Source organism: Siphateles boraxobius, unplaced genomic scaffold (genome assembly GCF_051911475.1).
Source record: "Siphateles boraxobius isolate OS27281-9 unplaced genomic scaffold, OSU_SipBor_1 30, whole genome shotgun sequence".
NCBI classification, from domain to species: domain Eukaryota; kingdom Metazoa; phylum Chordata; class Actinopteri; order Cypriniformes; family Leuciscidae; genus Siphateles; species Siphateles boraxobius.
This window is the reverse complement of record NW_027508920.1, coordinates 12,469,682-12,487,603: the sequence shown is the minus strand read 5'-3', so window position 1 is coordinate 12,487,603 and position 17,922 is coordinate 12,469,682. Positions and strand designations below refer to the sequence as shown.

Sequence of the window (17,922 nt, the reverse complement as noted above, 5' to 3'; positions counted from 1 at the left end):
GCTTCACCGCCGCTCTTACCTTCCCCACCGCCGGTTCAGTTCACCCAGCCGGACCCACACCCCTCTAGCAGAGCGGTGGGCCTTGTGACTTTCGGCGCGTCCGAGGACGATGGGGGAATGGATGACAGCTTGTCCATCGACGCTGCATCGGACGACTGGCCGGGCTCCACTCTCGACCCCGCCCCGTCGACGCTAGCTAGCACGAGCGGGGGCTCCACCATGGATACGGAGATTATCCGCGTCCTCTCGAAGGCCGTAGAGGACCTCGGGCTCGATTGGTCTTCTCCCGAGGAACCAACCCGAAGCCGACTGGATGAGTGGTTTCTGCAGGGGCGCCAGCAGGCCCCTCGGCAAAGGCCTTCTCCCTTCTTCCCGGAGGTTCATGACGAACTCACCAAGTCATGGAAAGCCCCCCACTCTGCGCGTCTGAAGCCTTCTTTTTCTTTGTCGCTCTCCTCTGTGGACGGCGCGAAGGAAAGAGGCTACGAGGGAACGCCGCTCCTCGAGGAGGCCGTGGCCAATCATCTCTGCCCGCCCTCCACCACCGGATGGAAAGCCAAAGCTTCCCACCCCTCGAAGCCCTGCCGCACTACTAATTCGCAACAGGTACTACAATGGCACAATACGGCAAATCCCATAATATCCACTGCCAGAGAGAAAACCTGATCTTTCAAAAATGAGAGTTTTTGGTTCAGTATGTTACGTATACAAGCAGGATTAAAAGAAATTAGATGCACGATGTGAAAAAGGAATCTTTGTAGGGTATGACAAAAACAGCCCTGCATACCTGGTCTATTATCCAATCAGTCCCTCCAGGATTTCGCGATGTCGCGATCGCAACTATTAACGCAACTTCAACAAATCCCCGTGAATTCAGTGCGCCATGCAATTTTGACCAATCACCCAGTGGCGGAGCCAGAGGGGGGTCCGGGGTGGCACTGGACACCCCTGACATGCGATTGGCCACCCCGGGTGCCACCCCAAAATTTTATTTGCTACTGGCAGTTGCTGATGCTGATTTTTTTTTAAATTACGTTCGCCGGCAGCGCGGCGCGCGCAGTTTTCAAACGGACGAGCAGAGGACGAGAGACGGTTGCAAGATACCGAACTTCACCGAATAAGAAAACATCATATTTGAAGTAAGCTTTTAAGGTTTAGCATCAGGGTGGTTTGCTCCAAAAAGCCTACATTAGGCCTAATACACGCATATACAGTACCTTTCCGTGTGTAGCCTACGTTACAGTATACAAATGTTCTAGCTAATGTGAGGATAGGAGATCAAAACGCAGGCAAAGAAGAGCAGAAACAAGCGATATCATAATGCGATCACTATAGGACTATGAAGCTTTATGGGTGTAGGTTGTTGATGGACTCGATCTACTGTGTTTTGATCATCATTATGAATCTTATCTAGATGTAGTCTTTGATAAAAATGCGATTTTCTCAGCTTTTTGCTCATGTTGCTTTTTATGAAACTTGCCAACATTCAAGTGTTGATTAAAAAAAAAGATGCACGAAGCTAGAATAACATTATTTTTTTGTTTTTGTTTTAAAAGCACAGGGTTTGTTCTTTCTTTTGGTATGTACAGATATTCATACAACAAAATATTCTGGGGTGCCATGAAATTGTGAAAATTACCAAAACCACTTTTTTTTTTATACTGGCAAGAAAGAGTTAAATGTTGGTAATTGGATGATGATTAGAATGTGATTATGATTGGAATCATATTTTAAATTTGTCATATTTTTGAACAGGGTCAATTAAACATGAAAAGAAAGGGAGAGATATCAGTTATTTTAAAATAAGCACAAACATAGTCCAGTCATTTTATGAAAAAAAGTTTGAACAAATTGCAACAGAAGCAAACTCAAATAATTTTGTATCCTCATTATGTCCTGAGTAAGGAAACAAAGTCCCTAAGAATCCCATTAGGGGAAAGTTTCGAAATCTGTTTCTGGGGATTCACTTTTTATTTTACTTACCTTTTGTCTTCTGCATTCTCCTTACCCTTGTCTCCTGTTCTTCCCTTAGACTCGTCCCCCAGAAACAGTCGCACAGACCCAGCCCCAAACCCCATCTCTTAATAATTAAAAAAGGCTGGTTTCTAAAGTACTTCTTCCTGCCTCTATGTATTAATGCTCATGGGTAGCCTAAATGGGTTCCATTCAGACCTTAACATTAAGTATTTTACTGTTATATGTCAACAAGATTCAACAAGACATTTTCACCTGGCTAGACCCAATGTTTAGATCTGTTGTGGTATTTATGCAAATTACCACATACGTAATTAGATTATGCACCGTTTGTCCATCTTAACAAACATGGAATACATTTTTTGTTTGTCTTGATGTAAGTAATCAATCAAAGTAATCAATTTTCATGGTGATATCTAAAGGTTAAACTTTTTACCCTATTCTCGTAAGAAAAAGGCTATGTTTGTATTTTTTTCTAAACTTTCCCTAATGGGATACTTTGGGACTTTTTTTCCTTACTCAGGACATATTGAGGATACAAAATCAGTTGAGTTTGCATGTTGCAATTTGTTCAAGGTTGACCCCCATTTTGGTTTAAAATGACTGGACTAACAGGCAGATCAGGTGCAAACAGACCCCCCAGCCCTTGCATCACCACTGGCTAGTCAGAGTCAGTGTGGTCAGACTTCAGAACCAGTAACAGGTCAGAGCATCTACCACACAGAAGCAGTCAATCACATACCCAATTCAGGAATTTAAGTTGAGATGATTTTGCCAGATTAAAAGGATTGTTCACCCAAAAATGAACACAAAAAAAATAATTATAAATTAAATAATTAGAACTAGAATTATTATAAATTATTATAAAGAAAGAATTATGTTGTATTTAATCTTCCCAGGATAAGATTTTATATTGATGGGCAATAAAATTGTTTAACTTTTTCAAGGACATGTCTGCTTGATGCCTGCTATATCTAATAAAAGATTAAATTAAATTAAAAATGTTTTTGTAAATGTGAGTTTTTTTGTAAATAAATGCAGCAGTTCATAACAGACACATGCGGTATCTTATCTACTTGGTGCTTCAGCTTTGTTTTCTGCAATATTTTGGATGTTCAACACTTCGACACAAACAGATTGACCCAATTCCTTCCACAAGCTTTTCCACTGTGTGTGTGTACTGTGTACACCCGAAAGTAGCAGTGGCCACCCCCTGTATAAAACTCTAGTTCCGCCACTGCAATCACCGCAACTTTTCTGCAACTTTGACCAATCATCGCGGTCTCCTCCTACATGTGTGCTGCGGCTGCCAACGTCTCACATTTACCTACAAAAATAACAGCGAGAGAGAGAGAGAGAGGTGCGATCGAACTGTGTGTGTGTGTGTGTGTGTGTGTGAGAGAGAGAGAGAGAGAGAGAGAGAGAGAGAGGCGCGGGCGCGATCGGACTGTGTGTGTGTGTGTGTGTGTGTGTGTGTGTGTGTGTGTGTGTGAGTGAGTGAGTGAGTGAGAGAGAGAGAGAGAGAGAGAGAGAGAGAGAGAGAGAGAGAGAGAGAGAGAGAGAGAGAGAGAGAGACGGATCGAACTGTGTGTGTGTGTATGTGTGTGCGTGAGAGGCGCGATCGAACAGTGGAAACATAAAAACATACCCAGCTAACAAAAAGTCGTTTATTAGACGTTGAATAGACCTAAATCTTCAACATCTAATTACGACTTTTCAACGTTGAAAACAGGTAGAATCTTCAACGTCTAAATGGAATATGTAAAACTCTTTCAGTTTATTTGGGATAATAATGAAAATAGTTTAGTCGTTTGTTTTTCTCTGTTATTTTAGCATGTATAACAGACTTATCCTGTCTTAGATTATCATTTGAAAACATGTGGTATCTTAGATGATCAGTTGAAATCACGTTGTAAACTAGTCCAAGGTGGACCGACTTATTTTCAACCAAATTTCAACTTTGAAAGACGGTAATAGTTTACTGGGTAGGCTACTCCGTCATTTTGTTCACAACAGGACATCATTCAAACTGCAAATTGTTTACTTATATTTGTGTATACTCGCAATAAAACACAACATTGTGCTTTTGTCACAGTCTAAACTCTTGTCAAACTGTAACCTACAACTGACACACACACACACACACACACACACACACACACACACACACACACACACACACACACTTTTAGAAGCAAATCATTTTACCAACCTCATTTCAAAACAGCCATCTTTTGGACATTCATCATATCGCTTTGGTTTTCATTTCTTGTCCTCAGAGTCGGAGCACTAGCTAATCTGTTTATTTTTAAGTTACACATTCTACATTGATTAAAAAAGAAAATCAAATGTGTTTTTAATAGTAGTATTATTTTATACGGAAATCAATTATTTATAATTCAGATGAGAATAAAGTTAAGGTTAATTTAAATTAAGGAAAACAAATATATTGATCTGAAATATAGCAAATTAAATTTGAATTCATTCAGGTACAATTACCAAACATATCTCAAGGTCTTTTGTCTTTTTATTGATTTAATTAATAAACTAATTATATAAAACTATTGTCAGTGCACTACAGTTAAACTGGTTCTGTGCCTTTATTAATAAAACTTATTTTACAAATACAAGGCTTAAGACATTTATAAAAATGCCTTCTGCATTTCATGCTTTTCACTCTATTACCGAAATCGTACCAAACCGTGACGTCTGTGTACCGTTCCACCCCTAATATTTATACATACAATGCATGGTAATTTAGAGGTAACGTTAATGTACTGTAGTATATCACCTCCTATCACCCATAACATGCGCAAAAAAAGATATATCAATAAAGGAAAGGAAAAAGCATAATAGAGCACTTTAAGTAAAAATCTATCTACCTTTGCTGTTTTAACCTATAAAAACAAATGCCAAAGAACAACTTTCATCGCAACTTTTTTAGAAAAGTGGCCGCAACATCAGGAATTTTAGGCTGCAACAATCAGAAAAAAGGCCCGCGAAATCCTGGAGGGACTGTCCAATAACACAGCAAAAGTTCTCAAGCACAGGCTTGTGAGATTTGTAAAAAAAAAAGTGTGTTACAGAACATCAGACACAGACTGACATTTCAATGTCAGATGATGATTTCCATGGGGAAAGATATGTATCCTCCCAGTCAAAAGAAAATGTGACAAATCAGACCCCAGAAGAGACTTATAAACCTCAAAATGAGACTAAAAATCAGGGTGGTGCTCAGACAGAGGTAGTTGATCACAGTATGTGTTCCCCTCAGAGAAACAGGAGAGCTCCTCAATATTTGTCTGATTATGTTTCTGATGTTGAATGTGATGACCATATTCTGACTACTGTGGACTTCTGTTACAGAGTGTGTGACATACCACAAACATTCAAGGATGCTATGATTTCAAGTGAGTCACAGATGTGGGCTAGGGCAATGAGAGATGAAATGGATTCCCTCAAGTAAATTGACACATTTACTCTAACTACACTATCTTGAAGGTAAACATGCAGTGGGGGGTAGATGGGTCTATGCTGTCAAAAACAATGCAGATGAGACTGAGACATACAAGGCCAGATATGTAGCAAAAGGCTATAGTCAAGTGATGGGTGTAGATTACAAAGATACTTTCTCACCAACAGCAAATATCACTTCAGTACGTGCCTTAATGCAAATGGCAGCACAATATGATCTTGACCTCCACCAGATGGATGTAAAAACGGCCTATTTGGCTGCATGATTAATCGTTTAATCGTTTAAAAGATTGCAATCTCGATTCAACCCCCCATGCGATCTTAATCCTGCATTTCTACGATTCTGCCAATGATATTCAACGAGATAATGTGCTAGGGGTGGAACGGATGATTCGTGGATTAACTGCTAAATATAACCATCATAGAGTGAAAGTTTATCATTTGGACGTGTATTGTCTTACCAATTTACACATTCGAACAATTTTAATCGCAGAAGTAGAGACGAAAACCGGGACAGCCCCCAGCCACACACACTCGAAGCGCACAGAGAGAGAGAGAGAGAGAGAGAGAGAGAGAGAGAGAGAGAGAGAGAGAGAGAGAGAGAGAGAGACGCGTGTCAGACAGTGCTCGAATACAGAATTGATTCCTCTTTCGCGTTTCCTTGCCCTTGAACGGACACATAAACAAAATATTTTCAAAATACTAGTCTAAATGGCCGTCTCACCAAGTAGGTATTCTCTCGTTTATGTCATTCACGAGTTCACACATACATGAAATCAAATGTAATAATGCGTATTTGGCTTGCTGTCCGGGGGAGGGCTCCGAGCTCGGAATTTTGCCCGAACCCAGAGTACTCCCCCAAAAAGGCCAGGTAAGCGTGGGACAGCGAGCGTAGAAATAAAACCCCCCAAAAAAGTGAAGGGCATGAGAAGGTATTTACTAAAGAACGAGCTTGACCGTTCGACCGTGAGGGCTCTCGCGACGTCCGACGGGAACTTGGATGCTCACGGCATCGGACGGATAAGCCCCGCCAGCAGTTGAACTGATAGCTCGATGACGCCAGATTTGTGCGAGCGTGATTTTGGAATGAGAGGGCTCTCGCGGCATCCGACAAGCACTGGATGCACGCGGCATCGGATGGGTAAGCCTCGCCAGTTGGACGGGGGCGCCCGCTGTACTCGGTCGGGAGGGCTCGACCGGCGCTTCGAAGGGGGCTGGGGCACGGGAATCGATCCCTCGCGGCCCGACGAACGGGGAGCCCACGCGGCGATGCGAGCGCGGCCGTCCGCCGAAAGATTAAGGCCGGAGACACACTGGCTGCGTGGCGTAAGCGTCTCAGCTGCGTGGCGTGTCCGTTTTTATTTCGGCTCCCATGTTAACAGGTTAGAGCTTGCACACTGCCTGCGTCACACGCGCGTCTCAGGCGCGGCATGAGCCGCGCGGAAAACGCGTGCATGCTAGAAATAGAACCGACGCCTATTTTTCACGTGACACGCAAGCGTGTTGGAAGCGTTTCCAGGCAAAATAGAATAGGAAAAGATGTTTAACTGTTATTTTGTACACAAATACATATTAATAAATTACATTTTTGACAAATTTAGATATAAATATAGGCCTAATTTAAAAATAAATAAATAAATAGGCCTAATTATCAATTTTCAAATATTGCACCTGTCAATACAGAACGACATATTCTGTAGTCTAATTTGCTGTCAATACTGCTGTGCTGACAGTGTCTTTATCAGTAGGCTTTATATTTATGCTTAACACGAAGTATAGGGCTTGCACAACTCTCTCCCATATATGTCGAACAAGGGTGATGCGTGTCAGCAGCGCCGCGTCAGACACGCTTCTGATGTGCAAAGACACAGAAAACGCGACGCAGCCGCCACGCAGCTGACACGCAACAGAAACGCCACGCTCACGCCACGCAGCCAGTGTGTCTCCGGCCTAAGACGGGCAGGCTCTCACTGCGATTCGGACGGGAGGGCTCGACCATCGCTTCGGAATGGGGACGGGGCCCGGCCCACGAGCGGGGAGCCATCACTGCGTACGAACGGGGGAGCCTGCGATTGTAAAAATTACGCTATATTTGGATATACTGTACTTACGTAGCGGGCGTGGCTGCTTTGAGAGTGGCAATAAAGGGAGCGCAACAGGTGATGGGAATTAACTATTTAATTAGTAAGGGCTTGGTGTGCGTTTCGGATGTGGAAGCGGCTGGATCTGATGTAGGTTTTGAAAGCTTCAGATGACCAGCGACCGAGGGATTGAATTTGTTGTTGGGAAACACCTTTTTGAGCGGCTTTGGTTGCTGCGCCGATGCGAAAGGAATTGCTTGAAAATTTGTTTGCTGGAATGCCGGATTTGATGAGGACTGCTTTGAGATGTTTTTGGAACCAGAATCTCGTGTCTGGATGATTGGAGTCGTCTGTGAAGAGTGGATCGAGAGGAGATTTGAGCGCAGAACGTTTATACTGAAGGTAATTTAGCAGAGAATGGTGGAGTGGTATCCGAGACGGAGTGATGAAATACATTTGGCGAGTATGTCAATTGTAATGGGTTGTCTGGTATCCGGGCGAGTGGGATGAGTTCTCTGAATTCCTTTAATGAGAAGGGACGTTTGGAAGTTATTAATGGCGAGGGCGGGCCTACCATAAACTAATTTGTGAAAGAATTGAATGCCGCTTAGATAGCTTTTTATGGATCCAGCTTGGAGACCTTTAACTCGATTGAGCTGAGATAAGAATGAAGTAACGGTTAGAAGAGAGAATTCGGGAAACGGCAGATTGTGCGAGAGGTGAAATTGTAATAAGCCTCACTTGAAGCAGGTTACACCTCAAAATATAATTTGGGGAAAAAAAAACTTTTTTATCTTAGTGTAAAATAAACTTGTAACACCAACAATAATTATAATATATACATTGAGGCCGGTAAGTATGAGTGTGTGTGTGTGTGTGTGTGTGTGTGTGTGTGTGTGAGTGTGAGTGTGAGTGTGAGTGTGAGTGTGAGTGTGTGTGTGTGTGTGAGTGTGAGTGTGAGTGTGTGTGTGTGTGTGTGTGTGTGTGTGTGTGTGTGTGTGTGTGTGTGTGTGTGTGTGTGCTGAATCGGCCTCACCGGTGAGCCGACCAAAGTCCGTGCCAGTGTAGAGGAACAGCGCTGTTCCACAAGAGCAATTGTTGCGTTGTCCTTCAACGCCAATTTCCCAGCTCTTTTAAACGGAAGTAAAAGTCAATAATCCACCTGATCCGACCGGCGTCACGGGGGATTCCCTGGAGCTCCGCGAGCTCTCGCGATAGTAAAACAAAAACACTATAACACCAAGACTTGCGGGCAACAAAACACGGTAAAAATAATCACATTATTGCAGCTATATTACAAAGTATAACATTTATACTAAGCATTATTAAACCCTATGTGGCCAGGCTACATAAACAGTGTATGTACAGACGCTCCAGTGGTCTAGTATTTGCCTGCCCAGCATGAGCTCCGTGGGTGTCTTTCCGGTGATCTCTTGCTGTGCGGTGTTAATGGCATAACGAAACTCCGGTATCCACTGGTCCCAGTTTTTATGTTGCTGCCCCACATAAGCAGCAATCATCGTTTTTTACTGTCCGGTTCATTCTTTCCGTCAAGTTTGCCTGTGGATGATAACTCGTGGTGAGTTTCTGCACACAACCCCATCTTTTACATAACTCGATCAGAAGACCTGATGTAAACTGAGGACCCCTATCTGACACCAGGTATTTGGGTACCCCCCACCGTGTAAAAATCTCCTCTCTAAGGATTTTGACAATTTTCTGGGTCTTGCTGTCTCTCAGCGGGAACATTTCCACCCACTTTTTCGAAATAATCTACTATGACCAGGAGGTACATGTTCTGTTTCTTACTCTGGGGAAAGGGTCCCATTAGGTCGACCCCTAGCGTGTGTCCAGGTTCCGTGACCTGAGTGCTCTGCATCCATCCAGATGGTTTTGTATTGCTGGGTTTATACCTCTGGCATATCACACTGCTTTTGACGTATTGGCACACGTTTTTTCTAACAGACGGCCACCATGCCACGTCAAGAATCTTCAGCAGAGTTTTCAGCTGTCCGAGATGCCCTCCAAGTGGATTATTGTGATAATAATGCAAGATTTCAGTGATTAACGTCTGGGGTACAACTAATTGATATTTCTCACTATTATCCTTTAAAGGAACCTTACGGTACAGCACCCCTTGGAGATCTTCAAAGACTACGGATTCTGCTTTGACTGATCGAGGTGGGATGTTAGAGTGCAGGTCAGCGATGGTAGGGTCTAATTGTTGAGCTTTCATGATTTCTTCCAGAGAGAGAGGTAATGTAATAGCATGTTGTGAAGCAATGGAAAGGCAATGTGCCGAATCAACATCAGGTGTCTCCGGGACCCGAGACAAAGCGTCCGGTCCCATGTTGAGGCAACCTTTCCGGTGATGTACCTGAAAGTTGAACTGTTGCAGGCAAAGTGTCCAGCGTGTTAGACGTGAGGAGACTTTGGGGCAATTGAATGCCCATGCTAGAGCCGCATGGTCAGTGAAGACGTCGAAGGGTCTTCCCTCTAGGTAATGTCTCCACTTTTCAACCGCCCACACCACTGCCAGACATTCTTTTTCCAAGGTGCTGTAATTTTTTTCAGCTCCAGTTAGGGTCCTTGATGCATACGCCACCACCTTTTCCCCCTCCTCCAACTGTTGTGTGAGGATGGCTCCCAGTCCTACCTCACTAGCGTCCGTATGAATCTGGAAGTCTTTGGTGGTGTCTGGTTGTATTAACACAGGGGAGTTTTGTAATGCTAGTTTCAGTGCATCCATACTTGCTTGACATTCAGTGGTCCACTCCCACTAGACTCCTTTCTTTTTCAGGTTGTTCAATGGTGCTGAAATGTCAGCGAAGCGTGCGATAAATTTATGATACCATCCGGCCAGGCCTAGAAACCGTTGCAAGGCTTTGAGGTCTTGTGGGGGAGGGAACTCTGCCACAGCCCAGGTCTTCTCTCTGTCAATTTCAACTCCCCTCTCAGAGACTATATGCCGAGGAACTTGAGTTGACGTTTGAAGAAGTGGCATTTTTTTCATGTTCAACGTCAAGTTCGCCTGGGTAAGTCTATGGAGAACTACATTAAGATGGTAACTGTGTTCTTCTAGTGAGTTTGAATAGACGATGATATCGTCAATATACACGAAGCTAATTTTTCCCCTCAAATCAGCCAGGACTCTCTCCATCAGACGCTGGAAGGTAGCAGCAGCATGTCTGAGCCCATACGGCATCGCCTTGAACGGAAATAGCCCCTTGGATGAAATAAAAGCAGTCTTTTCTTTACTCGATGGCTCCATCTCCACCTGCCAGTACCTTGACTGCAGCTCCAATTAACTGAACCATGAGGCTCCTTCCAGTGATTAAAGGATGTTGTGAATCAACGGCATCGGATATGTGTCAGACACCCTCTTGCTGTTCAGCCTCCTGTAATCCACACAGAACCTGTACGATCCGTCAGGTTTGGGGACCAGGACAACCGGTGAAGACAAAGGCGAGAAGGAGGGTTCACTGACCTTATCTCTCAGCATCTGATCTACTTGCTCTTCAATGATCTGCTTCTTAAAAGGAGAAACTCTATAAGCCCGAGATTTGAGAGGTATGTCTTCAGACAATGTATTTCGTTGTTGTACAATGGATGTCTTTCCCAGGTGGTTCGAGGTTGCACGTGGCCAAGCTTGTTGCAATTTCCTCAATTCCTCCTGATTTTCAGAGTCCCAGGTAGTGACCTCAGGGGAAACATCCAGGAGTTCTGGATTTCTACCAGTGGAAGGTAATGCATAATATAAATTTATCTTTGCAGTAATATGTGAAAGATCTTGATGAGAAGTGATAGCTGGTCCTGTTGGAAGCTGCGATGGTAAGAAAGGGTAATAGGTGTATCCTCTCTCAGAGCTTAACCCATATCGTCCTCGTCCTACTTCCAGCACAGCTCCCATGGTCCTCAGGAAATACAACCCAGCAATAAAAGGAAATGCAAGGTGAGTGTCTTTCAAGATATACGTATCCATACTGCAGTTTTGGTCATGCCATTGAATCCTGATCCTTTGCAGGTCTCTGGACTGGTGAATTGCTCCGTCAGCCATGATAAATTTCTGTGGGCTGGAGGAAAGGACGGATGGACCCTCTCCTTTCAACTGTTTCCACAGGTTTTCTTGCATTAAGGTGAAAGTGCTACCAGTGTCTAAAACCGCCTTCACTTCTTTCCCATTCACCCTTACAGGTACCACCAGGAGAGCTGAAACTGGCTGGACTTGTGCTAGGGTTACTCCGGCCAGGTTAGGGTTAAAGGAACGTTCAGCAGATTTCTTGTAGATCTTCTCTTTGCTGCTCTGGGAGTCCACTTAATGCCAATAGTCTTTGGCTCCCAGGTGGTCCTTTTCCACCATCGACCCAACCTTCACCAGCTGCTCCACCGTGTTGACGGTTCCCCTCATGCATCCTGCCACCCTGGGATTGATGTTATTCAGTATTCGATGTACTAATTCTTCCTCCGAGATCTCTGGCTCCCATTTCAGACATAGGGCTCGGTAGTCAGGCGTTCCCTCAGGCGTTGTCGTGGCAGCTGAACCATAGTTCTCAACTTTTCTTCCACTTCTGAGAGGTAATCATCAGGCAGAAAAGCCGCCATGAATGCCTTCTTGAAGGATTTCCAATCCATTACCCTGAGCTTCTCCGCCTTCCACCAGCTCTGAGCGGGTCCCTTCAGCACCGTGCTCAAGGTTCCTATGAGTTCCACTGTGGGAAGTGGATGGATCTCCAGGAAGTTCTCACATTGTTCCATGAAGTTAAGCACCTCCGCCGTCCCACATGCGTCCCCAAACGACGGGAACTCTATGCGGATAGGAGGTCGGGCACAGAATGAGGATGAACCAGTCACTACTGTGGACGTAAGCACACTAGAGGGTCTAACATTGCTAGGATGTTGAATGTCATACGTACCATTGAGGGGCTTATGAGGGTGGATTTGCCCTCTGGGAACTAGCGCTGGTGCTCGTGATGACTGAACAGTGGAAAAGCGGGAATGATCTGGAGAATATTCTTGTAATCTGGTGATGGTGGGAGTACTAGTGAGTTTCTGCTTTCTCAGCTGACTTTCCCATTTAGAATCCCTCCTCAGAAAACAATCGGTAACCGCCTTTTCTAACTTTTCCAGCACATTCATAAAATAATCCTCCAGCCCTGCCAAGCTAGAATCCACCGCCTGTCTGAAACTAGTTTCACGATTTAAGGTACTGTCCAATGCCTGTTTAAAATCATGTTCTATGTTTTGTAATTTTTGGTGTAGGGCCAATAAATCACCTTTACATTGAGCCATGTCTGTTTGTATTGCTTGTACCATTTCTACACTCTGTATAGTATCATCATATTTATCACCATCTTCCATATCTTGCTGGCCATCTTCAAAAGTAACTAGGTCATTAGCTGTATTTACAACTTCTGTAACATTAGCAGTATTTCTGACATCCATCTTGAGAAAAAAAAAAAACCTATTATCCTATTAAAGAATAATCCTATTTCCACAAGGAGTCCTTCCTACTCAGTCTATGACAAGCCTCTCCAGCTGTGCGATCGATCGCTAGTTCCACAAGAGCAATTGTTGCGTTGTCCTACTACGCCGATTTCCACGCGGTGTAATATGATTGGAGAGTTCTGGGTGAAACTGCTTGTAGGATGGAATCGATGGACGTGTCCAGAAGGGATGTCAGCGGATGGTTTATGGGAAGATTAGTTGAGAATAAGGTGGTACTGGGGTTGGAATGGGGTCCGCTTCTGGTGCCAGCATCCTGAATCTCTGAAAAGAGAAACGGGAGAGAGAGTCAGCGATTTGGTTGAGAGCACCTGGGACGTGTTTTGCATTTATTATGAACTGATCACAGGCGGAGATCCAGATGAGGCGTCTGAGGAGTGGCATTAATGCAGGTGAGCGAGAACGACCTTTGTTAATGCATTGTAAGGTAGCTTCGTTGTCGCAATGAACTTGAATGCTTTTGGATGACCACTCTTTCCCCCATAGGGAAGCTGCGACGACGATCGGGTAGAGCTCGAAAAGGGCAGAGGAGGCTGAAGACTGGGGAGTGTCTAGCAGCTGGGGGGGCCAGGGAGACGCAAACCAGCGACCTTGATAATAACCTCCGAAGCCGACTGAGGGAGCTGCGCCTGTGAACAGTTTGATATGGAGGGGGAGAGAGATGAAGTCGTCGTAAAAAAACGTTAAGCCGTTCCACTGGTTAAGAAAAGTGATCCATAATTTTAGCTCATTTTTGCACTCACAAGATAGGATAATTTGGTCTTCCAGCGCGTGAACAGATGACGAGAGGAAGAGGAGATGCGCGATGAAAGGGCGGCCTTGCGGGATAATCCGCATGGCATAGTTTAAGTGGCCAAGCAGTGAGAGGAGGTCGCGTTTGGAACAATTTGGGCAGTCTTTAAGATTGGCGGCGATTAAAATGATTCGATCTATTTTTTCCTTTGGCAGTGAAGCCTGGAAATTAAGCCTGGTCCAGATTGATTCCCAGAAATTCTATGGATGTGGTTGGCCCTGTTGTTTTTTCCTGAGCTAACGGAATCCCTAGCTCGGCGAAGACTTTTTGCACCATGACGAGGTGAGCCGCGGGGATGGCGTCGTGAGGTGAAATGATTAAGAAATCATCGAGCAGATGGAGAAGGTGAGGAATTGCATAATTGTTGGAAAGGATCAATCATATGGCTTCTGATAGTGTGTCAAAGATTTTGGGGCTGCTTTTGCAACCGAATGTTGAGCGCACCGCAAAATAAAAATTTCCCCGCCAGTTCACGCCGAATAAATGCCACTAATCTGGGTGGATTGGCATTACTTTAAAAGCGGAAGTTATATCTACTTTCGTCAACCATGCGCCGCGACCCGCTATTTTGATCATGGTTATGGCTTGTTCGATGTCGTGGTATTTAATGGAATACTCTTCGAGGGGAATGACACTGTTAATGCTTGGATAAGGAGAGTTATGAGGAGCTGAGAGGTCAAGTTTCAAACGCTTTTTTCCTGAAAATTTTCTTGTAGCCACGCCTATGGGGCTGATGCGAAATTTGTCGAACGGGGGGGCCTCGAACGGACCGATCATGAAACCTGATTCTATTTCTTTTTTAATTAGATCGTCTACTACTTCAGGCTCTGCTAGGGAGTACTAAAGATTGTTGCAGGTGATGTTTTGCGTAGGCTGGCATTCTACGCCGGGTTTAAAACCTTGGCTGAGACCGGACAGCTGGTAATTTGTAAAGTTGACGTCTGGGTGATGGAATAATTCCTCAGCCAGACAGGAAATATGCACTGGAGTCGAGAGATAATTTTTTTCACTTTTATTTACGGCCTTTTGTACAGGACACACCACGCGGGCGTGGGCACCGCCACAATAATTGCAGACGTGGAGATAGCGACAGCGTTGTCTTGGGCATTTACCCTCGTTGAAATTATTGCAGACTTGCCTTTTGGAAGCGACGTATGGTGGTCTGTTCGAAAAGTCCCTACCGGAAGAGAGATCCTCTCTTGCCGGTCGCGGAACGTAACCGGTGGATTTGATGGGGATCTGCGCTGGGCAGGGAGGAATCGAGGGATTAATTTGAGGGCATGCCGTGGCGGCATGGTTTACGGACCTGCAAATTGCGCAAGAGATGTTTCGGCACCCGAGAAAAACTTGGTTGTGGAGATCAGAGTCCAACGCTCCCCAGTAAGGACACTAATTCCATTGGGAAATACGGACGGCGCATTTAGCAGAGAATAATTTGTGGTAAGTGTAAAAATGACTACCCCCATAAGACAGCGCAAGCTCTGCTATGATAGAAAGGTAATCGTTGAGCTCGCGCCGTCTATGGGGAAAAACAGAGCATATAACTTCAGTATAGCGGTTGAAGGAGATACAAAATTCGGCCAACAAAAGTGTGCGAGATGAAACCTGCGTGTTGTTTTTTAGAGTGACGGATATGTCGCCGCAGTCCACCTGGCGATTGGATTCTGACATGGGGAACATTGACAGGAGGGAGCCCATGTCTACGTCCGCACCTGTGAGAATTTGAGCTCTGATGCTGTTCGTCACTGGCGGAGGTTCTGCGGCAACGGCGTTTGGAGGGCTGGTTGAGAAGTGGCTGAAAAGAGAGAGAAGGAAGATCGAGCGAGGAGAGGGTTGGAAGGAGGGAGGGCCGGTGCTGAGGCCATTTGCGGAGGCATCCTTACGCAAATGTCAGCCCCTGGTACAGGTGGAGGGGGAAAGAAATGAGGATAGTGAGGAAGAGGAAGAAAATGCGTCGGCGCTTGACCGGCTAACGGAGGCATCCTCACGCTAGGGTGCGCAACTGGTGCATGAAAATGAGGAAAATTGAAAGAGGTGACGTCAGGAGGGAGAGGGAACGTTTGAGGAGCTGACATGAAATTGATGTTGCAGGGATCTGGAGCGTGCGGTGCCACGGTGGGAGGGGCTGAGGAGAAAAGTTGACCTGGAAGAGGTTGAAGCCCTTCTGCAACTAGCTCTGGGGCGCGGCCCAGGCTGGCGGAAGGTCTGCGGCGACATGGCGCGTGGGCGGAGCCCGGCACTGCTTGTGAGGAAGGTGGAGACACTGGGGGGCGAGCGATCGGGGTCCGGCGGGCTCTGCTCGTTCAAGCCGATGAAATGGGAGCTGGAACAGAAGGGTGAGTAGATTGTAAAGAGACATATAGATTAAATAAATCTGCTTTGTTCAATCTGCGAGAAAAGTTAACATCAGAATTAATTAGGGCTTGTCTCAGCCCTTTAACAGTCCACTTCCCTATGGGAGGGATGTTTGGGTGGGCCGGAGAGTGCGAAGACGCAGAGGAAGATGGTGGAATCCTCGCCGGCGGTGGTGAGGGGAGTCCTCGGCGTCTTGGCGTGCGTGGAGAGGATCGCCGAAGCTGGCGTCCCCGGTTTGAGGAGGCTGGAGATGGAACGATCCTTGGATCTGAGGATTGTGATGGAGTCTCATCTGTGACGAGAGAATCATTATCGGAGGGGAAGAGCTCTAACTCGGACATGACGGCACAAGGGCGGACTCAAATGCTGAGAGACCTGTCGTGAGACAGGAGGTGAGGAAAAGCTTTATTTATACCGGCTTCCTCTTGAGGTGATTGGTTGATTACCTGAACATGCTCCTCCCGAACTTTGTTACATAAAACTTCATTATGTGAACAGTTGAGAAAGAAATGGATGTTTGTAATTTTTTTTCCCGTCTGTGCAGTCGATCTTAAAGTGACAGCACACACTTAATATTACATATATACACACACTGATTTCTGTGTCATTGATATTAGCCTAATAAAACAACAAAATACAGCTTTTTACAAAGATGAAACTATATTTAATTTATACAGTGAACAAAGTGTTATTTTACATTTAGGCTTAATTTCTGTACCTGAATACTACTGTTAGACTTTGTAAACGTTGTTACTTAGTATTCATCTCTGCTTGTAATTTGTGTATTTGTTCTTATTTTATTAATGACTGTTCACTTGTTTTAAATAATGTGTGAACTTTATCAGTTTATCAGAACTCTATTAGTTTTTAATGTAGCTGTCAAAAAACTTCAAGTGAACTTTAAGTAATAAATGAAAAGCAAAGTTATTATAAAACTTCTCAATTAAAAACTTATCTTAAACTACAGTATGAGATGGTTAAAAATAAAACTGCTAAATCACAAAGTACCAGTGGCTAGACGAAACAAACTTGGAAACAAACCAAAACTGTCTGTGCCTGCAAGGAAATACTTCTGTATCACTGCTACAAGTTCCCCATCAGAAAGTGTTTTTAGCACGGGGGGAACATTGTAACATGCCTGCGTTCCTCCCTGAAACCTCAAAATATTGATAGGTTAGTGTTCTTGGCCAAGAACCTTTAAGGTTCTGTGCCAATTGGAGCAAAAAGCACAGGTTCTATTTAGTTATTTTTATGTATTATTGTATATGTTAATGTTCTCTTATGTTCAACAACATAAAGCTTTAAAATTATTCACTTTAAGGGGTCTAAAATAAAGAAAAGAGACAAATTTGAGTTACTCCTGCACTTTCTTATTGTCAGGCGTTGCGTTGTGCAGGATGCGGAAGACGAGGACGAAATGAACTAAATTTAGATGCTTTATTTACACATTTAGCTTACAGAGATGAAGGGAAACATTCCAGGACTTCAGTTCACACAACTAAACAAAGACGACGACCGACAAAGAACTGACTGAAACACAGGTCTTAAATACACAGGGAACAGATTAGGGAAACAAGACACAGCTGGGGCAAATGAACTGATAATGACAGATAAACAGGTGACTTAACTAAACACTAACAAGGAGCGGGGAACTGGCAACAGGACTGAACCAAAAACACGAAGAACGGGGGAAACACTGGACATACATGTGACAGAAGCCCCCCCTCCTGCAAGGCACGACCT

The 17,922-nt window shown here is 44.5% G+C and overlaps 1 long non-coding RNA gene across 1 annotated transcript; it reads left to right on the top strand.

Moving 5' to 3' along the window:
- The first annotated feature begins 17,254 nt into the window (after positions 1–17,254).
- On the top strand, positions 17,255–17,553 carry LOC143757446 (uncharacterized). Its single transcript, XR_013210541.1, has 2 exons — positions 17,255–17,381; positions 17,412–17,553. It is a non-coding gene; the product is annotated as an uncharacterized LOC143757446 (long non-coding RNA).
- Positions 17,554–17,922: the final 369 nt, after the last annotated feature.